General features: G+C 50.2%; 1 protein-coding gene and 1 long non-coding RNA gene across 5 annotated transcripts in view; both read left to right on the top strand.

Annotated features, from left to right (window-relative positions):
• Nucleotides 1-27,755, top strand: part of JPT2 (Jupiter microtubule associated homolog 2) — a 239,269-nt gene that overhangs the window by 191,885 nt on the left and 19,629 nt on the right. The window lies entirely within an intron of this gene.
• LOC146789889 (uncharacterized) lies at nt 9,069-9,661 on the top strand. Its single transcript, XR_014969490.1, has 4 exons — nt 9,069-9,106; nt 9,206-9,272; nt 9,419-9,487; nt 9,573-9,661. It is a non-coding gene; the product is annotated as an uncharacterized LOC146789889 (long non-coding RNA).

Below are 27,755 nucleotides of genomic sequence, written 5' to 3'. Positions count from 1 at the left end.
TGACACGGCGCTTCGTACTGAAGCCTTCAGGGTCGAAACCAGCTCTTCCGTACCGACGCCATCTTCGGTACCGACCAAACCCCATAAGGCCCTCGGCACCGACACTTCCAAGCCGAAGCCCATCTCGGCGCCGACCAAGAAATCTGAGGTTCCCAAACCCGGTGCTAAGCACACTAGCACGGAAAAGCCTAAAAAGACATCGGCCCCGACGTCTTCGACGCCGACGGACCAAACACTTTCACAGGAACTATTTACACCGGATCCCTTGCAAAAGACTCTCACCAAGGATCCAAAAACTGGACATTTGGCACTCTCTTCCAAAAAGAGACATTTGGGCAAACCAGCTCCGCCTCCACCTCCAAAGAGGAAGGACTCTGCTACCTCTCCTTTCGGAATACCTTCCCCACCTCCTCCACCCTCTCCACCTCCGCCCTCTCCACCCCCACCTCATCGCTCTCCGACCCCGTCTCCAGACGATGATGATCAAGGGGACCCATGTCATGATAGAGGGGATGTGCCCCAAGACCCCACCCCTACAGGATCCCCAAACCCATGGGACTACTACAATAACCCAGATATCCCCGACGTCCCACAAGATGACCTTTACCTTTCCAGGCCATCTCCACCGGAAGACTCATTAGGGTTCCACCACCTACTTCAAAGGGCGGCACACTATCACGGGGTAGACTTGTACACTGACCCCGTGGAGGAGGATTTCCTCCTCGACACATTTGATACCACACATAGGTCTACCTCCATATTACCTATGCTTAAAGGGGTGGTAACCAATGACAAAACTGGGTTTTGGCTGGTAGCAGTAAAGCTGAGCCAAGCTATTAAAGAAAAACTTCTTCAATTTCAATGGCGAATTCTATTACCAAGTAAAAGGAGTAGCGATGGGCTGTCCGTTCGCACCGGAGCTAGCGGTACTCTTTATGGCCCAGTTTGAAGATAAATTCATCTATAAAAATAATCCTTTTCTACCATACATTGGTAATTGGATGCGGTACATTGATGATGTCTTTATGACTTGGACAAGTACTGAAGACAATCTGCACAAATTTCACTGTTGGCTAAATGATCGTACAGAAGACATCAAATTCAGTTTGAACTACTCTAAAGTCAAGATTCCATTCCTTGATGTAGAGGTCTATCCCACAGAAGATGGCTTGGTTACTACTCTTTTTAAAAAATCCACTGACCGCAACAAAGCGTTACATTTTACTAGCAGCCATCCCAGGAACCTAAAAGAGAATTTGCCCTATGGACAATTCTTGCGTATCAGACGCAACTGCTTTTTTAAGGACGAATATATGCTCCATGCTTCTGTAGTAGGGGATCTCTGTGTATAGTCATAATCTAGTGAATAGTCCCGCCCATGTGCGCGGACCCCGGAGCAATAAAAAATAATCTCTAAAAGGTGACAAATCATGCAGACCTGCATACACCTTTAAGAGAGAATTTAATTTAAAGACAGATAATGCAGCCTATACCCACAGGCTACACTGTCCAGTACTTCAACTAGAATTCCACCAAAATCCACAAACAGCACTGCCTGTCCAGTTTTTCTCCCCATAGGAAAAAACCCTGCCTCTACCAGCAAAAGCCACTGGAATGATAGAGAGGAAGGAGTGGACAGACAAGCCCCATAGGCTGCCATTATGTGGCTTGGAACAGGATACTGTGCCTTTAAGAAAACTTTCCAGTTTTCCAGAACTTTCCCCAGTATCCCAGAATGCCCAGCAGGTCCCATTTACTTTCAGTTCTTTTTTCCGGCTCCTGCTAGCAGGACCCTGGAGCATTGAGCTCTACCTTTTTCAAGGTTTTCATTGAGATTTTGGCAATTTTTGTCACTTTTTCTTGTGTTTAATAGCTGGTACTGTCAACATGCCTGGCTTGTTCGACAAGTGCCCGGAATGTGGTCGAAAGAAGGCTAAAACTGACCCACACGAGGTGTGCATAGCTTGCCTTCCCCCAGTCCCACGTGCCTGAAAGCTGTACCATCTGCCACTCGTTTTCAGCAAGAACCCTGAGGGACAGGATGAAGAGCAGGCTTCAAGCTCTGGAGGAGCGAAGACTGAAGGCACCAGGTGGGTCTGGAGGGGCTGATTTGGCCCATGCTGAGGCCTCTGGGGGGCTCCCCAGGGGCAGGAAGACCAGTAAACGCTCCCGCTCCCCGTCGACGTCGAGGGCGTCGACGTCGAGGAGGATGACCACCGTCTGTTCGCCGTCTCCCCAGGGCTCTGGGGAGAAACGGCGTCGACGATCGGCGTCGAGGGACCTGAATAGGCCGCCGTCGACTACATCGGCGTCGTCGGCGACGACGCCGTCTTCGACTGCGTCCAGCGGTCGACGTCGAAAGAAGGCCCGGCGTCGGCGTTCGGCGTCGAGGGATCGCAGCTCGCCGTCGATGAAGAGAAGGAGATCGACGTCGAGAAAGCGAAGATCGACGTCGAGAAAGCGAAGATCGACGTCGAGAAAGCGAAGATCGACGTCGAGAAAGCGAAGATCGACGTCGAGAAAGCGAAGATCGACGTCGAGAAAGCGAAGATCGACGTCGAGAAAGCGAAGATCGACGTCGAGAAAGCGAAGATCGACGTCGAGAAAGCGAAGATCGACGTCGAGAAAGCGAAGATCGACGTCGAGGCGGAGGTCGCCGTCGAGGCGGAGGTCGCCGTCGAGGCGGAGGTCGCCGTCGAGGCGGAGGTCGCCGTCGAGGCGAAGGTCGCCGTCGAGGCGGAGGTCGCCGTCGAGGCGGAGGTCGCCGTCGAGGCGGAGGTCGCCGTCGAGACATAAGTCGACGCCGAGGAGGAGATCGACGCCGAGAAGATCGCCGTCGAGGCACACGTCGACGTCGAGGCACACGTCGACGTCGAGAGAGTCGCCGGGATCGGTGTACTCAGTGGTGTATACCCCGCCTCGGAGGTCTCCGTCGCCTCCTCCTCCTCCCACCTCTGCCACCGCCTCCTCCTCCACCACCGCCTCCTCCACCACCGTCTCCACTTCCTCCACCGCCTCCGCCGCGGACTCTGTCTCCGCCACCCCGGCCTCTGTTGCTGCCAAGCACTCCTGCGGTGCCGCCGCCGGTCCCCCCGAGGTCGGTTTCCCTTCCACGGTACCCGACTCCGCCGCAAGGGACCCCGAAGCCACGACGCCCACGGTCGCCTGGACCAGCGAGACCGGCGGACAGGCCTAAGCCGAAGAGGTCGCGCTCCCGCTCTCACAGGAGGCGACGATCGCGGAGCCGAGGGCGATCCTCGTCAGACTCTAGACGACGCCGCAGAAGGTATAGGTCCAGGTCGCGCTCTTCGGACAGGGACCTTTCCCCGACGCTGTCGGACTCCCCGGGGACTAGGGTGTCGCCGGTGGACGACTTGGTCTCGTTCCAGGAGGTGCTGTTGCGAGGGGCTGCGAAGCTGAATATCACGGTGACGGTTCCAACACCCACGACGTCCGTGATATTTGAGACGCTTCATAAAAGACACTTGTCTCGCCCCCTCCTGCCTCTCGTGCCTGGACTGGTGGAACCAGCTTTGGAACTGTTCCTCACTCCCGCAACAGCGAAGGCCGCTCCGTCCAGGCTCATGAAGAAATATAGGGCCCCGGAGTCGGATCCGTCATTCTTGAGAGGGGACCCGAAACCGGATTCGGTTATCGTGACGGCGGCGAGAAAACATGCGACCGCCCCGGCCTCCACGGTGCCACCGGACAAGGAAAGCCGCTGGCTGGACTCTGCGGGCAGAAAGGTGTGTGGTACCGCTGCCACCACGATGAAGGCGGCGAGTGCAGGGGCGTTGTTGGGCCGTTACGACTGGGCCCTGTGGGAATCCCTGCAGCAATATGCGGACCTCCTGCCACGAGACAAGAAGGAGGACTTCTTGGAGACGGTGCGCGAAGGCATGCTGGTTTCTAACCAAACGATCAGCGCAGCAGCGGATATATCGCTATTGGCCGCCCACGCCTACTGTCATGGCGTCCACCAGCGGCGCCATTCCTGGTTGCGCCTGACGTCCCTCAAGCCGGAGGCGCAGCAGAGAGTGGCCAACCTGCCCTTCTCGGGGGAAACCCTGTTCGGGAAGCATGCGGACGATGAAATGGCCCGCATGAAGGCTGAAGCTGAAACCCTGACGGCCGTCGGGTTAGAGAAGGCGGAGAAAAAGAAACGACCGTTCCAGAGGAGGTTCGGGTCGTCGGGCCGAGGGCGTGGGCAGGGCTCGGGACAGCAGCAGCCACAACAGCAGCAGTTCCGCAAGCCCTTCCAGAAGCGCCAGAGGGGTAGAGGTGGCCAGCAGGCTACTACCACAAACAAGGGCCCGGCCGGGTCTCGGCCCTGAGCTGTTACTTCCCCCTCAACCGTTACCCACTCCAGTGGGGGGAAGCATTCGATTTTTTCCGGCAGAGTGGAGAAAAATTACTCAGGACAAGTGGGTGCTGAATATTGTTTGCAATGGATACAGTCTTCGGTTCATCAGCCCGCCTCCAGCGATTCCGCCGGTCAGCTCTCGCTTCCAGCTGAGGGAGCTCCAGGCGGAGGCAGACATCTTGTTGAGAAAAAAGGCGGTAGAAGAAGTACCTTTGTCTCAAAGGGGAAGAGGTCTGTACTCTCGGTTCTTCCTCGTTCGCAAGAAGGACAAGAACGAGTTCAGGCCCATTCTGGATTTGCGACAAGCAAACAAGTGGATTCGCAGAGAAAAGTTTCGCATGCTATCGTTGCACCAGATTTACCCTCAGCTGCAACGGGGAGACTGGCTCTGTGCCATAGATCTACAGGATGCGTACTTCCATGTGCCCATAGCACAGAAGCACAGGAAGTTCCTGCGATTCCAAGTCGGCGCCAATCACTATCAATACACAGTACTGCCATTCGGGCTAAAGTCTGCTCCCAGGACTTTTTCGAAGTGCATGGCGGTGGTGGCGGCACACCTGCGGAGGAACAAGGTGTTTGTCTACCCGTATCTGGACGATTGGCTGATCAAGGCGTCATCCTTCGAGGAAGCGCAAGAACACTTCCGTTGGACGTGCGAGCTCTTGAACAAGCTGGGGTTACACGTCAACATGTCCAAATCGGTCCCATCTCCGGTACAGTGCATACAGTACCTGGGGGCCTCCATAGATACGCGGTCAGCAAGCGTGTCTCCTTCGGAGGAGAGACGGTTATCACTCCTTCGGAAGGCTCAGGACCTCAGGACTGCTCCATCGACGACTGTGAGGAAGGTGTCTTCTCTACTGGGATCGATGGCCTCCTGTATCTTCCTCACTCCGCACGCACGTCTACAGATGCGACCACTGCAGGAGTGCTTGGAGGATCAGTGGGATCAGAAGACAGGCTCTTGGGACGACAAGATCCGACTGTCTCTACATGCTCGTCAGTCTCTGAAGTGGTGGTGTTCGGCGGAAAACCTCCTCAAGGGGGTTCCCTTCCACAAGGACATTCCCACGACGAATGTGGTGACGGATGCTTCTCTCCAGGGCTGGGGTGCGCATTCCGGGGACCTGCAGATTCAGGGGAAGTGGTCTCCTTTGGAATCGACGTACCACATCAATTTCCTGGAACTCAGAGCTGTCTTCCTGGCACTGAAGGCTTTCCTTCCGTCCTTCCAGACCAACTCGCTGCTGATACAGACGGACAATACAACCACGATGTATTACCTCAACAAGCAGGGGGGGTCGAGATCGCGCACTCTGTCGCAGGAGGCGCAGGCGATCTGGCGCTGGCTGCTGGCCCGAGGATTGACGATCACGGCCACGCATCTGCCAGGGGTGCAGAATGCTCAGGCGGACGCCTTGAGCAGGCTGATTCAGGAAAACCACGAATGGGTCATAAACGACGAAGTACTAGGAGAAGTCTTCGCAAGGTGGGGGACTCCAGACGTAGATCTGTTCGCCACCGCCGAAAACAGCAAATGCCGAGACTTCGCATCCAGGTACTACCAGCGGGGGACGCTGGGGAATGCGCTATGGATCGATTGGTCGAACAGCTTTCTGTACGCTTTTCCACCCATTCCCCTGATTCCGGCGGTGCTCATCAAGCTGTCCCAGTCCAGGGCGCGGATGATCCTGATCGCCCCGGAGTGGCCCAGGCAGTGGTGGTTCACGGACCTTCTTCACCGGTCTCTCCTTCCTCACATGCGGTTGCCGTGCAGGCCGGACCTTCTCACGAAGTTCGGGGGGCGGATGGTGCACCCCAACCTCTCGTCTTTGAGTTTGGCGGCATGGCTCCTGAAATAGTGCAATACGGTCATCTGAATCTACCAGACGATTGTATGGACATTCTGAAGGAGTCTAAGCGACCTTCCACTAGGACATCCTATGCTTACAAGTGGAAGAGGTTCTGTATCTGGTGTAAGTCCAAGAACTTTGATCCGACAACATGTAAGGAAGATGTCATCCTTCCATACCTTTTGCATCTGGCGCAGTCTGGCCTTAATTTCCATTCCATTAAGGTTCATCTGGCTGCTTTGACTGCTTACAGGAAGTGCCCTTCACAGACGTCCTTCTTTCAGATTCCTGTGGTCAAGGATTTTTTGGAAGGCTTGAAGAAGGTGTTCCCTCCTGTCAGAATTCCCTCGCCTTCTTGGGACTTGAATGTGGTGCTGTCCAGACTGATGAGAGAGCCTTTTGAACCTATTCACAAGGCTTCATTGCAGCACCTATCCTGGAAGGCGGCGTTCCTAGTGGCCATTACATCGGCCCGCAGGGTGAGTGAACTTCAGGCATTATGTTGTCAAGAACCTTATACTGTGTTTCTTGCTGCTAAGGTTGTGATGCGTACTCACCCTAAGTTCCTTCCTAAGGTTATCTCTGACTTTCATGTCAATCAGACCATAACTTTACCTACGTTCTTTCAGAATCCCTCTTCACCAGCGGAAAGGGCTCTCCATTTCCTGGATGTCCGAAGGGTGTTGAAATTTTATCTGGATAAGACCAAGGATATTCGTAGGTCTGACCAATTGTTTGTTAATTATGGCTCAGTCAGGACTGGTCTTGCGACCTCTAAGCAGTCCATCTCTCGGTGGATTGTGTCCTGCATACAGTTGTGTTATCAAAAGGCTAATAAGACCTTAGGGGGTAAACCTAAGGCTCATTCCACCAGGGGCAAAGCTGCCACGACGGCTTTGCTGCGTAATGTTCCGATTGCGGAAATCTGTAAGGCGGCCACTTGGAAGTCGGTCCATACCTTTGCTGCGCATTACTGTCTGGACTCGGATGCCAGGGCAGATGCTCAGGTTGGGCAGGCTTCGCTGCGAAATTTGTTCGCACAGTAGTGGTTGTGTCTTATGTGTTCTCCACCGCTTTTGTTGTGTGGGGATGGGCTTGCCATTCTATTCACTAGATTATGACTATACACAGAGATCCCCTACTACAGAAGGAGTAGTTTCTTTTCTGTAACTCCAGTTCTGTAGTAGGGGTATCTCTGTTATAGTCATAAGCGCCCGCCCTCCTCCCCGGTGGAGAGATACTTATTCATATGGAGAATGCTACAGGTCTGGCGTGCTACGCCTTCAAAAAGAACTGAAAGTAAATGGGACCTGCTGGGCATTCTGGGATACTGGGGAAAGTTCTGGAAAACTGGAAAGTTTTCTTAAAGGCACAGTATCCTGTTCCAAGCCACATAATGGCAGCCTATGGGGCTTGTCTGTCCACTCCTTCCTCTCTATCATTCCAGTGGCTTTTGCTGGTAGAGGCAGGGTTTTTTCCTATGGGGAGAAAAACTGGACAGGCAGTGCTGTTTGTGGATTTTGGTGGAATTCTAGTTGAAGTACTGGACAGTGTAGCCTGTGGGTATAGGCTGCATTATCTGTCTTTAAATTAAATTCTCTCTTAAAGGTGTATGCAGGTCTGCATGATTTGTCACCTTTTAGAGATTATTTTTTATTGCTCCGGGGTCCGCGCACATGGGCGGGACTATTCACTAGATTATGACTATAACAGAGATACCCCTACTACAGAACTGGAGTTACAGAAAAGAAACTACTCCATCCAAACTATTGGACAATCTAAAACAACGAGGCTACCCCATAAAACTGCTCAAAAGATCTTTAAAAAGAGCATGGTTTACCCCACGAGATGTACTTCTTGAAAAGAAAGAAAAACCATCACTTGAGAGAATCGTATGCGTTTCCACATTCTGCCCAAACTCAAATATGCTCAAAAAAGTTATCAATCAGAATTGGCACCTGATCAAGAACATCGATCCATCACTTGGAGACAATCCGCTCTTTGCTTTCAAAAAGGGACGCAACATTGCAAATCAAATTGTACGGGCAGCCATGCCCACCACTAAACAAAACACCCTACGTGAATATGTTGGACTCCCACCATTATGCGGTCATCATAAATGTGGTACCTGCATATGTTGTTCATCTACGGAAGAGGGTTCTCTTTTCCAACACAATTCCATCTCTTGGAAACATGACTCCTTTACAAATTGCAAAAGCAAATTTGTGATTTATGGGATACGCTGTCCCTGTAATTTATTGTATATTGGGAAAAAAAGCCAAGAAATTAGTCTCAGAATATCCCAACATAAATCAAGGATTAATAAAAACGTTGAAACAGCGCCACTCGTCACTCATTGGAAGAGTCATAATCATTCAATTAAAGATTTAAGATGGACAGTAATCTCTAAAGTTGATCAAGATGAGAGAGGAGGAGACCTGGAACTTAAACTAACCAGACGAGAAGCAATGTTAATTCTCAAGTTTAATACAGCCACTTCAGGATTGAATGAGCTCTCTGAACTGTTTAAACTGACTTGAGTCACATAGACCTTGCTTCAGACTTTCTACTCTGTGCTGCATATAAGAGTATCAATAAAGTTTTTCCGTTCATATGGACAACTAACAACGAGTCCCTTTACTATATTGCCACTCATACCAACCAGGGCAATTTAATATTCTAATCATTCATGGCTATCAACCTTCAGAGAATTTTACGTCATATTGCCAAAATATGCTTTCAATCGCTTAATCCAGTTTCATTTTCCACGCTGCCTCCCGCATAGTCTTTCTTCCATGTCTTCTTTGGATACAAATCAGTATTGAGATCACATGATCACACTCACGAACCGCGAGACTGAGGGGACGAAGCAAACTCGAGCTCCAAGGTATGACTTCGGCTTTTTTCAGCGCATCTCTCAACGTACCCAAAAATGTAACCACCTTTGAGCCACTTTGAATCTAACGGCAGTCTCTCTCTTCCACAGAGCTTTATCTACAACAACCAAACTGTAGCGAGTCCGTACGATTCACCTCCGTTACTCCGCCATCAAGGTAATTAACTTGCTCCGTAGTTCAGGCGGCATTAGCATGCGCATATTTTTTCCTTTTTACCTCCATCACGATGTAAAGACAAAATTTCCAAGCTGCTACTCATGCAGCGTTCGTTCAAAAATTCTCTGTTCTACCATTCTTCACAGAGTTCTACTTAAAGAATAACTCATTGAAATGAGTTCATCTGATTGACTCCCGAGACGTTACCCCTGAAGGTAATGGACTTTATTTGATAACTAGAACTATTCGCTTCAATGATAATTTTCGGCTGCTCACACGGAGTTCATTTTTTTATAACAGCATACAAAGAGACTCAGTTGTCCCACCGCCCTCAGCCCCGACTACATATCTGTTACAGCTCATTAAAAGCAAGACGAAAGTTAACACCATGTAAGTAATTAGTAATCCTAGAGGATGAATGTTATCCCAGCGTCTCCTCAACTTTTCGACTTTATCATTTTCTCAACCTTTCTATCTTCTCTGTTTCATTTCAGGATCGGCTGATCTACTTCCCACTAACTAGAGGTAATGTTTACCCCTTAAATAGTTCGCAGTTTCAAAACGAGACAGTGCGGAGCGCCCAGACTTAGTAAATCCTTCTTTTTTCTTGTTTTTCCAGCACAACAGGTCCTGATGAGAGCCCTAGTAATTATGGGGACTCGAAACGCGTAGACCTTTCTTTTTGGCCACAAGAATTCCGATTTAATCTAAATCGACAGACAAAATTGTCAGACAAAAGTGTTTTCCCTTTCCTTTTCTGTGGTCTTCTTAAACAATGTTTTATCCACTTTTTGAATGTATTGCTTGCATGTTTTTGTATGGATGTATGTACGAATGAGAATAAATGAGTTGTATTGAATTGAATGACTGAATGTGATCGTTCGTGAAAATAACACAGTATTGTCCACTAAGCTCTTTCCAAAATTTGCGATTGATCTATAAATTAGAAGGTCAACAATATATAAAAAACATAATAAAGAATTGATTGATTCAATCGACAAAGTTTTTTTGTCTAAGGTTTTTCTGTTCAGTTCAAAAAATCCTTTCTCATAATTGATTGAGAAAAAAAGCGTCTAGCAGTACTAGCACTCTGTCGTTACTAAAGGGGTGGTAAAACATGCGCCAGAGGTTTTTAAAGACCCAGTTAGGGCCTGTGTCATTAACCCGCGCATAGACACAAAATACAAAGCTGCCCCCACAGATCCCTCCTACATCAAAGGGCCAGCGCCACTAGATTCCCTAGTGGTTTCCACTGCATGAAAAAAATTCTCTTGCGTCATGCGAAGCACCACCACCTGACAAAGAGTCAAAGCTACTGGACGCATCAGGAAAGTGCACTGCGTCACAGGCAGCCAATGTATGGCGTATCGCCAACACCCGAGCGCTATTGGCCAGATATGATAGGGCACATTATGATGAATTAAAAAGCATAATGCACCACCTCCCTGAAAAATATAAAACTAGGGCCAATGAATTAATTCAAGAGGGTAAGACAATAACAAACACCTCTATACGCTGTGCCTTAGATGCAGCAGACACAGCTTCCAGGGCCATTAATACTAGCGTCCTCCTCTGTCGCCATGCTTGGCTAAGAATATCAGGATTTAATCCAGAGGTACAAGCCTCCATCCTTAATCACCCCTTTGACCAGGAACACCTATTCGGCCCAAAGGTAGATGAGATCCTCTCAAAAATGAAGAAGGACACGGATACGGCGAAGTCCATGGGAGCCCTACAGTCACACCCTCCTTGGCGCTCTTTTCGCCGCTCTTCCTTTCGGAGTACATCTAGAGGCTACTCCTCAGATAACGCGTCCACTTCCTACAAATTCCCCACTCAGTCCACCTTCACAAGGGGTTATCAAAGAGGCGGCTATAGGGGCAACAATAATAAAGGCAGAGGCAAAAAATACCGCCCGCTCTGCCACACCGCCTACCCAATGACTTCCCCCCCCCCCCCCCCCCCCCCCCCGCTCCCTCCAGACCATCCCACTCCGGTCGGGGGCAGACTTCAAAATTTCCTTCATGTCTGGGAGACCATCACCTCAGACAAATGGGTGACCCAAATTATTCGGTCAGGATACTGCCTGGAATTAACATCTACCCCCCCCAAATATTCCACCCAGGCAACGCCCAATGTCACAAGAACATTCCACATTACTAAAGCAGGAGGTAATCTCCCTCCTACAAAAACAGGCAATAGAACACGTTCCCGTCAATCAACAAAATTTAGGGGTCTACTCCCTATATCTTCTAATACCAAAAAGGAACGAGACTCTACGACCTATTCTAGATCTCCGGCCCCTAAACACATACATACACTCAGACCATTTTCACATGGTAACGCTTCAGCAGGTACTTCCGCTCCTCTCCCAGAACGACTTTCTCACCACACTGAACTTGAAAGACGCATACTTCCACATTCCAGTACACCATGCTCACAGAAAGTACCTCAGATTTGTAGTGGACGGACAACACTACCAGTTCAAGGTGCTCCCATTTTGGAGTCACAACAGCACCACGGGTATTCACCAAGTGCCTAGCGGTAGTGGCGGCACACCTCAGAAGACAGCACATTCACGTCTTCCCATACTTGGACGACTGGTTGATAAGCCACTTCATACAACCAATGTGTACACCACACCACCACCACAATCCAACTACTTCACCAACTGGGCTTCACGGTGAACCACCAAAAGTCCCAGCTAACACCATCCCACATAAAACAATACCTCCGTGCCACCATAGACACCTCAAAAGCAATAGCCTACCCCAATCCGGCCAGGATTGCAAGCATTCAGGCTTTGCGACAAAAATTCGTACTTCAACACTCCCTTCCAGCAAGAGTGTTTATGCAACTGATGGGGATGATGGCCTCTTGCATTTTCATAGTGCCTCACGCAAGACTCCAGATGCGTCCACTCCAAGAGTGCTTAGCGCGCCAATGGAACCAGGCCCAAGGGCAACTGACAGATCTAGTGTTGGTAGACGGTCGCACCCATCGCTCTCTGCAGTGGTATAACACCACAAACTTTTCCAAAGGTCGACCGTTCCTGGACCCGGTTCCCCAAATAATACTAACAGACGCATCGCTCTCCGGCTGGGGAGCTCACCTATTACACCTCACAGTGCAGGGTACATGGACGCCTCAACAAAAGTTACTCCATATCAACCATCTAGAGTTACTAGCAATCTTTCTAGCCCTAAAATCCTTTCAATCACGGATTTCAGGCAAGGCAGTCCTCATTCGCACAGACAACATGACGGCCATGTATTATATTCAAAAACAAGGCGGCACACACTCTCTCCACAGCTCTCTCAATTAGCACAGAGCATATGGTGATGGGCAATTCCACACAAAGTCTTTCTCCTAGCTCAACATGTCCCAGGAGTCCAAAACACCGTGGCACATCTGCTCAGCAGACAGACACAACAGATCCACGAGTGGGAACTTCACCCACAGGTTCTTCATCTGTTCTTTCAAATGTGGGGGCATCCGCAGATAGACCTCTTCGCCACCCACGAAAACACAAAATGCCCAAGCTTCGCCGCCAGATATCCACACCCATTGTCCAAAGGAAATGCGATATGGATGAACTGGTCAGGCAAATTTGCGTACGCTTTTCCGCCTCTCCCACTCATTCCATTAGTGGTGCGAAAACTACAACAGCACTCGCTCACACTGATCCTAGTAGCTCCAACATGGGCCAGACAACCGTGGTACACCACGCTGCTGGAACTCTCAGTAGTACCGCACCAAAAGCTACACCTCTCACCATGCCTCCTAACCCAGAACCATGGAGAAATCAGACACCCGCACCCAGCTCAGCTCAACCTTGCGATCTGGCTCCTGAAATCTTAGAATTCGGGTACCTAAACCTTCCCCCTGACTGTATCAACGTCATCAGAGAAGCTAGACGCCCGAAGATTTGTTGTTTATTGCCACAACAACACAATCAATCCTCTAGATGCGTCTATACAACACATCATATGCTACTTACTCCACCTACAAAGGTGTAATCCAGCCTATACCTCCATTCGGCTACACCTTGCAGCAATTGCAGCTTACTTACAAAACAGGCAGCATTTATCACTTTTCAGAGTACCTGCCATTAAAGCCTTCATGGAAGGCCTCAAAAGAATAATTCCCCCCAGAGTACCACCCTCACCTGTGTGGAACTTAAATATTGTTCTCACAAGGCTCATGGGGCCTCCCTTCGAACCTTTGCATAAATGTGAACTGCAATTCCTCACATGGAAAACAGCTTTCCTTGTAGCCATCACTTCCCTTAGAAGGGTCAGTGAGATACAAGCATTTACCATACAAGAACCTTTTCTTCAAATGCACTAGAACGAGGTTGTTCTCCGTACCAACCCCAAATTCCTACCTAAAGTCATTTCCCCTTTTCACCTAAACCAATCTGTAGAATTACCAGTATTTTTCTCGCAACCTCAGACGGTTGCAGAAAGGGCTCTGCACACACTAGATGTCAAACGAGCCTTACTTTACTATATCCAAAGAACACAACCTTTCAGAAAGATCAAACAACTGTTTGTCTCTTTCTCTCCACCACACAAGGGCAACCCCATCTCAAAATCTGGGATAGCTAGGTGGATTGTAAAATGCATCCAGATTTGCTACCACAAAGCAAAGCGAACGCTATCTGTTCCCCCTAAAGCCCATTCTACACGGAAGATAGGGGCTTCCATGGCTTTTCTAGGGAACATCCCATTAGATAATATCTGCAAAGCAGCTACATGGTCAACACCGCACACTTTCACTAAGCACTATTATGTAGATGTGCAAACCAAGCAACAAGCTAGTGTGGGCAAGGCTGTACTAAAAACACTATTTCAAACCACTGCAACAGATACCGGTGGTCGCCGCTAAGGTTGGGAACTGCTATATAGTCTATGCAAAAGTGTGTAATCTGCAGCTCATATGCCTCGAACGGAATATGCTACTTACCAGTATGCATCTGTTCTTGGCATGTAGAGCTGCAGATCTACACACGCCAACCCACCTCCCAGGCTACCTGTATCTGTTCCAGTCTATCTTATTTAGATACAACACACATGGGTTTCTTACTGTTACTACGCTCCATCTTTCCCTGCTGGCGAAAAACAATCTGAGGTTTGAGCTGAAGCCCATGCGCAATACGATCCAAAGGAGGAGTCGCCGACCTGGTGACTTCCAAAGACTTTCCAAGAGGAAAAACAAACTGCAAACATCCGGGCCCAACACCAGATGGCGATCTATGCAAAAGTGTGTAGATCTGCAGCTCTACATGCCAAGAACAGATGCATACTGGTAAGTAGCATATTCCTTCTGCTCACAGCTACGTCGCTGTTACATTTTTAAGATGGCCGCCTGCTTTCGACGCCCGGTATAGCCACCGTCACTCAGTGTAATGTTCAGCAGTTTACAAACGCCTTTGCGCCGTCGTAGAATGGTGACGTTCAAGACTCAATCCAACATGCCCATTGACGACTGGAAGTGTAACTAGTGAGTGTGGCAGAGGATACGCGACTCTCGTAGTCGGGGAAACTTTTTGTTCTGCGGTCCTTAAAGAGGCAGATATGGCTGTGGACATCACCCTGCTCTTCAAAGCTAGTGTCAAAACAGTGAAGACAAGAAACCAGGCCCCAGGAGTAGCCCTGGACAACAGCAGTAAAGATGGAACTCTTCAGGAAGAGCAGCCCCAAGGGGGACTTCAGTGTGCGAGCCAAGGAGGTGGTGAGTATATCTGGCTTCAACAGCTCCCTAATATACTATTTGTTTTTATTATTGAGCATTTGTAAAGACTTCGAGCTCTCTTGGCAGCCTAAATGTGAGTGAGTGAGTGCTTGCAGCAATGTTCAACACCCCGTCCATCATTTCCTTTGGTTTTTGCTTTGTTCGCCATAAGTTGGCAGGGTATGCTCAGACGTGAGTCCCTTGCTCACTTTGCCACTGGATTCAAGCAAGCCTGGCTGAAGACGGCTGAAATGCCAGAAACCGGTCCTACGAAGCTTGTTTCCGGTCCAGGGAAGACATGGCTTGGCAGTTCGGGCTGAACTGTTCCCATGAGGCACAGGGTCAGACTGATTTGCATATGGCCATGTCTGAACTGGGGTGGCAGAGTGGGCTAAAGAACGGTGATGGATTAAACCCAGATCAGTTGACTGGGGGTGAGTGCTTGCAATGTTCAACACTCCGTCCATCATTTCCTTTGGTTTTTGCCTAAATGTGGTCTCACGGCTAGACTGCTGACTTTGGAGCTGGGAAACTAAGGTTGGAGCCTCGGGGTCTGTTGATGGTGACCTCAGCTAGGCCTACCAGTGCAAGGGGTTCGCCCTTCTCTGCACAGAGTCCTCAGACCAATAGGAAGAAGTTGGCACAGAGACTGGAATAGAAAATACAAAGTTTAATAAACCTCATGAGGTGGAACTACATTCACACAGCACCCTTCGGTGTTGAGTGAAGTAGCACACTGAACAGAAGAAGCATGGTCCTTTTATACCCACACAGGGGCTGAAAAAGGCGGTACAAGTACACATGAGAAGAGTTATGCACATAGATGGTCATACAGAAACTGCACAGTCAACAAGTAGGAGGAGTAATACGTTGCTGACATCAGTTAGAACAGCCTGACAGTTCTATACTAGGAACAGGTGCACTCTACTAGCTAAGCACATCTACGCATGTGCAGGATTCTGGGAGAGGGAAACAGCAAATGTCCAGCACATAGCTAACTAAAATGGCTGCCAAGTACAAAATGGCTTTCAGCTCATGCAAAGAGATTAATGCAATCTTCAACAGGTCGACTCCACATCCTGTGATTCTGGGCAAATCACTTAATCTCCCTGTGCCTACCAAAACAATCCTTTGCAATGCATTAGTTCTTGCATTTACGCGAGTTTGAGCTAAAATGACCATGCCTTTTTTACGTTTTGGATTTTAAAACATACATAAAAGGCATTGTCATTTACAATGGCAATAGCTTAAACTCGTGTAAATGCGAGACCTATTGCATTGCAAATGCTTGCAAATTTTGAAAGTCTTTAAAGCCACAACATTGTAATTTTGTATATTTTGAGATGTGGTATGCATCGGGCTTAATCAGATCCTTGTTTTATCAGTTATGTCAAAGATTTTGAGCCCTCGGAGCAAAATGTTTTGAAGTTTTGCCCCCTCCTAAACTTCATTGCAAGAATTGGGGGAGTGGGAGAGACGAGGCTGAGCGCAGGGGGCAGGGCTTATGCGATCATTTCATAGGTACTTTTTCTGTAGCTCGTAGTTAATGTTCGACTTCTAAAACAGCAAATACATCAAACGGAACCAGTAATTGACCCAGAAATACTGCTCCCTACTCCTGGGCCCCAGTACAACTACACCTACTGCACAAATGAAAACAGAGAACCTGGGTAGCAGGTTCTTTCACCCTTTTCTCATCTTGCCTGATTGTCACTGACCTGGCCACATGCTGTTCCCTTTTGTCTGCAAGGGTGTGCTTGTCCCTAATGCTAGATATGCCTTTGTTTTCAAAGGAGACAGTACTATTTTGATGCAGTGTGCCCCACGGATCCCAGGGCCTTTGTGCCACTGCACCTGCTTCACTAATTATAGCTACTGCCTTGCAAAGCGGGCTGGCTCCTCTGCCATTTGTTAAAAACAGGGATCCCAATTCGTGCCACGAAGATCCTCACCCCCCCCCCCCCCCCCCCCCACCCCCTTCCCGCCGATCGTAAAACAGCCATGATTGGTGTTTAGTTATCTCCTCATAGCATGGTGTCCCAGTACCACTGTACCACCAGCATCAAAGAAACGTGCTGCCCATTTGAGATTTAAAAAAAACAACAAAAAAACCTAAAGCAGCAAGAGTGACCTACCCGCTAAGTCTAGCAAGGACGATGGGCCCGCATGCTGCTTTTTCATATTAAGACAGCCATAATTCGGGTACAGTGATCACTTTCGCCATTTATCCCAGTACTTTTTGCACTAATGATCGTGAATGCCCTTTAAATAAGAAATAAATCAAGCCCCTATATATCGCCCCCTTCCTAGGTGGCATCTGAGGAAGTTGTCTCTAATTTGTAAACAACAAAAAATGAGCCTCCCCATAGTGCCCCCTATTCTGGCAATATCTATGACTTTATCCATGGATCTTTCAGGTTTCCTGTTCCTCCTTGGCCATTACTCTGAGGCCATGGGGTTTCAGAGGATTAGAGCTCTGCATCTGAATGCAACCCTGTTTGCCTCCTCCCTGCTACCCCCTGAACTCGCTTTTTACCAAAACCGCTGTCCTTGAACGGTTAATGCTGACCTTGAGGTGCCTTTGTCTATAGGCAAAGAGAGTGGTGGGGTACAAGAAGCTAAAGAAGAAAATGGACTACTCTCCAGCCTTTAATTGATGAGTCCCTTAAATCTTCATGGTGATAAAGATTTATTCTTTCTACGAGGTAATGTAAGGGTGTTGTCAGTTGCGTTCGTAAGTAATTGACACTAAAATGTTTGCACTAGGTACATTCTTATTACTTATTGCTAAAATATATATATATATTTTGAAAAAGCACTTGCTTTATCTCAAACACTACATCAGGATAGGGCGCCAGACTCTTGAACTCTAATATAGGACGTTAATGGGGCGTTGTGGGAGCTGTTTTATTAGGGGGGAGTTATGATGTGGGTTGGTCTCTCCGCCAAGACCGTGGGGGTTGAAGACATGCTCAGAGGATATGGGCTGTGAGTTGGGGATCCATTGGTTGGGGCGGGCTTCATCCCCCTGTTGGGGATTGGGGTCTGGCTCCCCCGCGACAGATACTTCAGTGTTTTTTGAGGTATGGGGGGGGTTGTTTCAGTTTTCAGATCGCACTTCTGCTGGACACTTGTTGTTTTTCGCATCTGCGCCGCCACAATTCACTGCCCGCTGGGCTGGAACGTACGCCATCTCATGACAGGAACGCCAAATGATAGCCACTTAACCCCGGGCAGTCTCCGTATAATCAGTTGGAATGTGTGTGGGTCCCTGGTCAAAATCAAACGTGGGGCGGTACTTCATCAGGCGAAGAGGGCTAGGGCAGATGTTTTAATGCTACAGGAAACGCACTTGTTGGGTTCAAAGACCCTTTGCTTACAACGGTATGGCTTTCAGCAGGTATTTCACACTGGCTTTACAAGGTGTTCGCGGGGAGTGGCGATCTTGATACATCGTAGGGTTCCATATGTACACGTACAACAGTGGACCGACACGCAGGGGCGGTATCTATTTATTAGGGGCAGAATTGGGGGAGGATTTCCTGACCCTGAGCAGTGTCTATGCTCCCCCTCCTCTACAATGGAATCTGTTAGAGAAACTTCTCTCCTTGTGGCCTGACATGCCGTGTGAATTATCCGTGGTGGGTGGGGGATTGGAACGATGTGATGGACCTGACTAAAGCTAGGACTAGAGTTGGGGATAGCCCAGGTAGTGGTCTTTCCACGTAACTGCACTCACTAGTTATGGGTTTGGATTGGATAGACGTATGGCGACGAATGCATGGCGATCGGCGGGGGTACACATACCTCTCGGCGGTTCATCACTCTCTATCCAGGATTGACTACGTCTGTTCCTCGGGCGGCAGTGGGTAGGGTGGCGACAGCCGAATTATGCCTCGCGGCCTTTCGGATCACTCTCCGGTGTCCATTGAGAGCTATATAGGTATGGGGAAACAACCGTTTCGATGGAGATCATCCACTTGGCACTTGCAAAATACAGAGTATGGGTCCCATATGAGCGAGGCGATTGCTCGGTATCTGACGGACAATGAGGGGTCTGTCACTGGTGCCGCGACTTTGTGGGAAGCGATGAAGCCCACCTTGCGTGGCGTTGATATATCTTGGTGCGTGGCGGCCCGGAGGAAGCGCAGGGAGGAACTGATTCATGCAGAGGCGGAGGCACTTGAGCGTCGGTGTCAGGGGGTAGGGAGGGATCAGAACGTGCGGCAATTGCTCTATGCACAACAGGCATGTGCAGTCCTGCTGCTACATGAGGCACGTCAGGTCTGGTTGGCGACGCGCAGCTGAATATATCAATGGGGGACAAGTCTAGTAAAATGTTGCACTGTCTCTGTCAGGGTACCTTCCAGCCCAGGTTCTACTGGGTATTTTGGATTCGGCAGGGATGCCGATTACGGATCCCCCAGTCATAGCTGAGAGCTTTGCTGCCTATTTTGCAGAATTGTACGCTCCGCGGGAATGTTTATCAGGAGCCACCATTGATCAGTTCCTTGCGGACTTGCCTCCCAAAATGGTGCCAGATGAGGTGCGGGACCAGTTGGAGGCCCCCTTGACCGATGAGAAGCTGGGTCTGGCGTGGGGGGGAGCTACACTCTGGTAAGGCACCGGGACCCAATGGGTTTCCTAGCGAATTTTTCAGTCGTTATATTATGCAATTGGTCCCGTATTACCGAGCAGTAGTGGAGGAGGCCCGGGAAGGGGGTGTGCTCCCCCGTATCTCCAATCCCACGGGAAGTGGTGGTGTTCCATAAGCCCGGTCGGCCCCCGGATCAACATGCCTCATATCGCCCCATATCCCTGTTAAACGTGGAGGCTAAAATACTGGCGAAGGCATTGGCCAATCGTCTTCTGTCCCACATCACTGCATTAGTGCACCCATCGTTGGCGGCGTGGGTACTCATTGATGCGCAGGTCCGGGGATTCGAATGGGCCCCTGGTCTGTCCTACCGGATTGCGTTATACGCGGATGATGTCCAATTTTTCTAACAGACGTGGACAGGACGGGGCCGCGGCTTCTGCGCATCATGCAGATTTTTGGGGAAACGTCGGGTGTGCATATGAACCCCCTCAAGTCCACCTTGTGGGCTCTGGGAGAACGTACGAGAGTGGGTGCATGGGCTTCTTCGGTTCAGTTGGCGGTGAGGAGCCTGAAGTGGTATTCCTGTCAGACATACTGGCAATCTTCTGGGAACGGAACGTGGCTCCGGTATGGGAGCGAGTTCGCTCAGACATTAAATCATGGTCCCGTATGCCCCTGACCCTGTTTGGAAGATCAGCAATCTTCAAGATGGTGGCGCTCCCTCGGCTCCTATATCAGTTACAGAACCACCCTTACTGGATCCCGTCTAGCTGGTTTAGACTGGTGAACTCTGTGCTTGGGCAATTTTTGTGGGAAGGGGGTAGGGTACGCGTGGCAATACGTACGTGCCTTTTGTCCACATATTGCGGAGGGATTGCGACCTTGGATATCTTATACTACCTGGCATCGCACTTGCTGGTTCTTAATGAATGGTGGTATGGGGATAGGGTTCATCCGGCATATGAGCTGGAACGGCAGCTTATGGGGCGCCACACACTACACACACTCCTATACTCTGCACCGTTGAGAGGTGCGCTGCCACCGGTCACACGGATAGTGTTTCAGATTTGAAGGCAGGCTCTGCGCCGCATGGGATGATGGAACACCTTGACTCGGGAGACCCCTCTGTCGAATGATGGGTGCCTGCCTCAATTGGCGGCATTGCAGGGCTTCAAGGGATGGGGTGATATTGGCATTTCAACACTGGGAGATGTGATAAGGGGTAGGGCACTCAAGTCCTTTCAGGATCTACAGAGGGAGTTCCATATGCCACGGGCGCAATTTTTTTCGATACCTCCAGCTCCGTCACGCCCTGTCACCTAGTCTGGTGGGTTTGGAGTCACTCCCTGAATTTAGCCCACTGGAGGCGAAAGTCTTTATGGGGGACCTGAAGGATAAAAAGATCTCCAAGATATATCAACCCCTGGTCACACACTGTTCCTCCACACTGCGCAAACTTCAGGGGGATTGGGAGGCAGACGTGGGTGCCCTAGAGGAAGAGGACTGGACGGAGGCACTGGCATCACCGCGGGGCACGGCTATAGTTATGCGGCTCCGTCTGGTTCAGTTTAAATACCTTCACAGGGTTTATTTTACAAGAACACGACTGTGGCGCGCGGGATTGATTGCTTCCTCGGAGTGTCTGCGTTGTGGTAGGGAGGAAGGCACTTTCCTGCACACTATATGGCAGTGCACGTCCTTAGATCGTATTTGGAGGGGAGTATTTGCATGCCTCTCAGAGGTGCTGGGGTGGGAGCTCCCCCAAACGCCGCGGCTGGCTATACTTCACGTCATGGAAGGCATAGGGGGCAATATCTACAAACGACATCTTATGCTGTTGGGGTTTACGCTGGCTAAGCGGGATATTGCTTGGGAGTGGAAGGCGACACTGGCCCCTTCCATGACTGTATGGAAGAATGGATTGGATTTATGTATGGGGCTGGAGCAACCAGTCTTTGTGGCCAGGGGGTGCCCACGCAAACACTATAAGAGCTGGAAGCGGTGGGCGGACTTTCGAGGAATATGGTTAGAGCTGCCGGTGGAGGTGGAGACCCATTCATTGGGGTAGTTGCTAGTAGGGTCCAGTGGCCGAGGGTGAGGGGGGGGTTGGGGGGGTGCGTGCGTGGGGGTGCGAGCCATGAGGGTGGGATATTTGGTTGGTGGGAGCGGGAGAAGAAGATTAGGCAGAAGTAGTGCGATCACAGGGAAGTTTGGGGAGGGGGGAGGAGTTGAGGGTGGGGACACTAATTGTTTTTAAACATGCATTTGGTATATATTTTGATTTTTCATATACAAATGTCATTTGCTTGCCTGTATATGTATGATTGATATGGCAGACATCTCTGGAGTACAGGCCCTGCGTTGTGATAGTCAAATTGACGAACTAAAATATGTTTAAAAAAAAAAAAAAGAAACCTAAAACTTGAATATTTTGTTCTTTTTAGCCACCTCTTAGACCTTACCACCACACTCGCTGACCGCCGCCCCATGGCACTCCTATCACAGTTCCCTTCGTTTATGCACTTCAAGGTCTGTAAATGAAAAAAGGTGCCAAATAAAGGAGGTTGCACTTCTAGGTGATCTTCATTCTTACTTCTTTGCTGAGGCAGTCGCACCCCCTCTGTGAATGGAAAGACAGACCCCAGCGAGGTGCACCCACAGTTTGAAGACCTCTGAGTTAGATTCCATTTGTGCACTGTCAGTTGCAGTAAATAGTCCTTTTCTTTAACTCTTGCATCTCTGCATTAAACAGTTTCAAAGGCTGCTCCTACAGACCGTAGGCATAATCCAAATCTGATCACTCACTTAATTGTGCTTTGATGGGAGCTCGCTATTTACTCTTTTTCATTGTTGGAATACTTTTCTCTAAAAAATCAAATGCCGCTTAGTGACACATTGCTCTTTCATCAATGCCATTTCTTAGGCATTGTACCTCTACCGCGAAGAAACACCTCTGCATAGGTTATCTGAAAGAGACTTAGTTATAGATTCCTTACCTTTAGAATTACCCCCAGACGTCAGACTGGATCCGGAGAATTTTTTCTCAGCAGTACCCCTGAGCGTCACTAGATGGCGTCGGTTGAGTCCGCGTTCAGCGTCCTGATCGCCGGGATGACGTCGAGGTATCTACTTAGACGCTGCCCCTGCGGTCTGACGTCAGTTCTATCTTTTTCCACGCCAGCCAGCGCAGATCCGGTGAGAGCGGTGGCCTTAGTCCCTTTTTTGACTAAAGCTTTTTCGACTTTTGTCACTATCTTTTCTGAGTTGTTAGACTCCTGGTGCACTTTGGGATGTCCCACTGCCGGACCGGCTTCAAGCCTTCTGACTCCTATTACAAGCTGATGTCTGTCACGGTACCGCGCCTCGTGTGCCTCTGGTGCCTGGAGCGCGACCACGACCTGAATTCGTGCTATGTCGGGCCATGAACCCGATGTCTTTGCGGGTGCCGTCCCGAAAGCTTCTGGAGGCCCGGCAGTCGGCTCTGCGCCGCTCGAGGTCCCGGTCCAGAGGAAGGTCGCGGAACTGGTCGCTGAGCCACCACCATAATTCCTCATCAAAGTCTTCGTCATCCGGTAAGACTAAGCACAGGAAGAAGGCGAAGAAGCATCGTCGCTCTTTGCCTTCTCCCCGTCTGTTGACTGACGAGATGCGGGACGTGGAGGGTCGTCTTCTTCCAGCTCTGCCCTCTGAGCCTGCTGGGACAGCTCCGAGCTTCCCTCCGTCCTGGGAGCCGGAGCGTCCCCTGCCCAGCTTTGTGCTTTTTACGAAGCCCTTCATTCCATATTTGGGCAGCCCGACTCCTCTGGCGTGCCTTCGGGCCCTGCGGACTCAGCTGAGGGCTCTAGGCCTTCGATGCCGGCGGCTCTGGCCTCTGTGCCGCAAGGCCCCATGGATCCAGGCATGGATCCGGATTGATGCCGGTCAACTTCACGGTACCTTTCCCAGCACTGATCCCTCGGACGACCCCTCCAACGCTGGTTGCGTTGCCGGCCGGCACCAACCCCGGCCTCCCCCTCGACTTGGACATGGAGCTGGACCGATATCGGCCGACGCTGGTACCGGCGCTGGAGGGTACTTTTTGTACTGCTGTTCTTCCCTGCCATTCCTTATCACCCTGAGTGGCTGTCGAGACCCAGCACAGTTCACCATCAGGTGTGAACTGGATACTGCCGACTTACTGGGTAGGACAATTTCCTTGTCAGTAGCACTGTGATGCTACGCCAGCCTGAGAACCTCTGGCTTCTCTGAGGATGTCCAATCTACCCTTTTGAACATGCCCTTTGATGGCCAGCGCCTGTTTGGCGACAAGGCAGACAAATCGCTCAAGTGCTTCAAGGACTCTGAAGATACAGGCCAGGTCCTTGGGCCTTGCAGCGACTTCTCACCCCATGCAGTCTGCCTTTCGCCACCACAGGTCTGCAAAAGCCACCCAGCCTCTGCGTGGCCGGGGATGTAGGACCCAGTGTCGTGGGTCCAGGGGCCAGAGGGCGGCCAGTCCACCAATGCCCCCCTGACCTTCCTAGTCTGACCTTTCAGGGCCATCAGTTGCCAGTGGGCAGCAGGATTCGCCATCACCTTCCCACTGGCACACCATCACGTCGGACAGGTGTGTTTTGCAGATGGTCCGAAGGGGCTACAACCTCCCCTTTGAGACTACACCTCCCTCCATCCCACCAACACTTGGCCCTTCTCCGTCATGAAGTTATGGCTCTCTTGGCCAAGGAAGCTATCGAGCCAGTCCCTGTGCCAGAAGTAGTTTGTGGTGGTTATTCCCACTTCTTCCTGGTACCCAAGGAGGACAAAGACTTGTGTCCTATCTTGGACCTCAGGGATGTCAACCGCTTCCTCCGGAAGGAGAAGTTCAAAACGTTGATATTAGCTCAGTTTCTGTCTGCCCTCGACCCTGGTGACTGGATGGTAGCATTGGACTTGCAGGACGCTTATTCTACATCCCCGTCCTGCCAGCCCACAGGCGTTACCTACGGTAGGCCACAAGCTTTTTCAGTTTACTGTGCCCCCCTTCGGCTTTACCAGTGCCCCTTAGGTGTTCATGAAAGTGATGGCGGTGGTCGCAGCTCATCTGCGTTGCTCAGGGGTACCAGTCTCTCTCCCCCCCCTCTATCTCGACGATTGGCTGAAGGCGAGCTCCCCTTAGGCTGTCTCCCACCTTCAGATTACGGCGGACCTCCTGCACTCGCTGGGATTCACTATCAACGTGCCGAAGTCACACCTGATTCCCTCTCAGAAGCTCCTTTTCATCTGGGCGGTTCTGGACATGGCACAGTTTCAGGCCTCTCCTCCCGAGCAGCGAGTCTGGGATATTTGGGCTATGATAACAATGTTTCAGCCTTTATCCTGGATTTCGGTGAGAATGAATCTGAGGCTGCTGGGCCTCCTGGATGCTGCTGGTGGATCATGCCAGGTGGCATATGCGTGCTCTGCAGTGGTACCTGAAGTGCCAGTGGGCGCAGCATCGGGGGAATCTTTCCGATTGCGTCCGAATTTCAGAGGGCACTGCACACAAATTGCAGTGGTGGCTAACGAACCAGTATTGGGTCAACGGCAGATCCCTCACCCTTCCCCCAACGACAGTTCACAGTGGTGACAGATGCGCTACTCCTGGGATGGGGCGGCCACATGGGAGAGGCAGAGATCAGAGGTATCTGGCGGGGTCTGGGCTATACATCTACCTTCTGGAGCTCGGAGCGATTCATCTTGCACTGAAGGCATTCCTTCCTTCGGTCAGCACAAGGGTAGTGCAGGTGTTCACGGACGACACCACCGCCATGTGGAAATGCAACAAAATGGGTGGGGTGGGGTTGTAGACCCTATGTTAGGAGGTTCTTTGCATTTGGATGTGGCTGGAACATCAGGGCATGTCCCTGGTGCTTCAACACCTGGCAGGTTCTCTGAACACCAGGGCGGACGGACTCAGTTGCCGGTGCATGATGGACCACGAATGGTGTCTTCACTCGGAGGTGGTGCAAGGTCTCTTTCAGCCGTGGGGAGAGTCTTGGTTAGATCTGTTCGACACCGAAGAGAACGCGCAATGTCAGCAGTTCTGCATGTTGGAATTTCCAAGGCGGCAATCGCTCAGCAACGCTTTTCGTCACAAGTGGAATTGTGTTCTTCTGTACGCCTTTCCGCCTATACCACTTCTGCCCAGACTGCTGAAGTGCGACCGGGCCCAAGTCATCCTTGTGGCTCCGGACTGGGCATGAATAGTCTGGTATTCCGAGTTCTTGAACATAGCCATCGATCCTCCGATCAGACTGCCTCTTTGGGAGGATCTTCTGTTGCAGCAGCATGGGACAGTCCTCCAACTGATCCTGTCCAGCCTTCACCTCCTTGAGTGGTGATTGAGCGGCAACAGGTGACCGCTTTTGACGTTACTCCCGAAGTCAGTAATGCCATCTTGGAAGCCAGGCGTCCCTCCACTAAAACTGTATACGCCTGTAGATGGAACAAATTTGTGGCATGGTGCACAGCAAAGGCTGTGGATCCCCTTTCTGCCCCTCTTTCAGAGGTTCTCTTCTTCATTCTATCTTTGGCCCAGCAGGGCTCTGCCCTGGGCACCCTTAAAGGCTTTTTTGTGCCATTTCGGCCTTTCTCCGCCTACCTGATCAGCCTTCTCTTTTCAAGTTCCCTATTGTAAATAGGTTTCTTAAGGGCATTACTCACCTCTTACCTCCTATTCCTTTCGTAATGCCACAGTGGGGCTTGAATCTGGCCTTAACTTACCTTGTGTACTCCTTTCGACCCACTACATAATTGTCCTCTCAGACTCTTGACTTTAAAAACTGCTTTTCTGGTTGCCATCACCTCCTGCTCACAGGGTGAGTGAGCTTCAAGCTCTATCTTCTAAACCTCCTTTTTTTGCTGTTCATCCGGACAAGGTTGTCCCTCGAACTAGCCCTTCTTTTCTTCCCAAAGTGGTTACCTTTTTCCACATAGGGCAGACCATCACTTTGCCCCCCTTCACCTGCCCCACAATCCTTCCAAGGAGGAGGAGGCTCCCCCGTCTAGATCCAAAACGTGCGTTATTCTATCTGGATCGTACAAAACCATTCCGGGTGGACGATCAACTATTTGTTGGTTATGTGGGTGCCAAGAAAGGTCGGACTGTGCAAAAACGGACCATTTCTGGATGGATCGTCCTTTGCATTAAGATCTTACTCCTTGGCAAAAAAAAGGGGCCTCCGGTGATATGTCAGGCAGCCACGTGGGCATCACTGCACACGTTCACTAAACATCACTGCCTGGATAGTCCAGTCCGGAGAGACTGCTTCTTAGGCTGTTTAGTTCTCCATGACTTTCTGGTGTGAACTTAGTTCTCAGACCTTCCTCCATGGTTGGTATTGCTGGGGTATCCATTCTAAGGTAAGGAATCTATAACTAATAGGCTCTTAGAGATATATCATTACTGAAGGTAACTTGCTCATCTGAATGAGACCTATATTAGTTATTTACTCCTTACCGCTCCACCCAACCTCCCCGTTCTGCAAACTGACTTCTAGAGTAAGGGACTTGCTTTCAGGGCCCTAGGTTTGTGCACCAGTGGTCCAGGTCTTGCATGGTTCTGCGCTTCTGGTGTGGAATGTCATGTAAAAGAACGGACTTCAGCGCGCAGGGGCGGTTTCTAAATAGATACCGCGACGTCATCCCCACGATCACAACGACGAACGCGGAGTTGACCGACTTCACTTACCAACTCCCAGGAGTACTGCTGAGAAAATTCTCTGGATCCAGTCTGATGCATGGGGGTAATTCCAAGGTAAGGAATCTATAACTAATATATCTCTTACAGATATATCGTTACTGAAGGTAAGTAACTTGTTCGTCAAGCAGACCTTTATGTAGTCTTTAGGAAAAGTAATAACTCCTGACAGTAAAAAAGTTCTTTGAAACTTTTTAAAGATAAACAGAAGTAAAAAGTGTGTGTGTGTGTGTGTGTGTGTGTGTGTGTGTGTGTGTGTGTGTGTGTGTGTGTGTGTGTGTGTGTGTGTGTGTGTGTGTGTGTGTGTGTGTGTGTGTGTGTGTGTGTGTGTGTGTGTGTGTGTGTGTGTGTGTGTGTGTGTGTGTGTGTGTGTGTGTGTGTGTGTGTGTGTGTGTGTGTGTGTGTGTGTGTGTGTGTGTGTGTGTGTGTG

This window comes from Triturus cristatus, chromosome 10 (assembly GCF_964204655.1).
Source record: "Triturus cristatus chromosome 10, aTriCri1.1, whole genome shotgun sequence".
Taxonomy (NCBI): domain Eukaryota; kingdom Metazoa; phylum Chordata; class Amphibia; order Caudata; family Salamandridae; genus Triturus; species Triturus cristatus.
The sequence above is the reverse complement of the archived record's forward strand: the minus strand, read 5'-3'. Positions and strand labels throughout refer to the sequence as shown.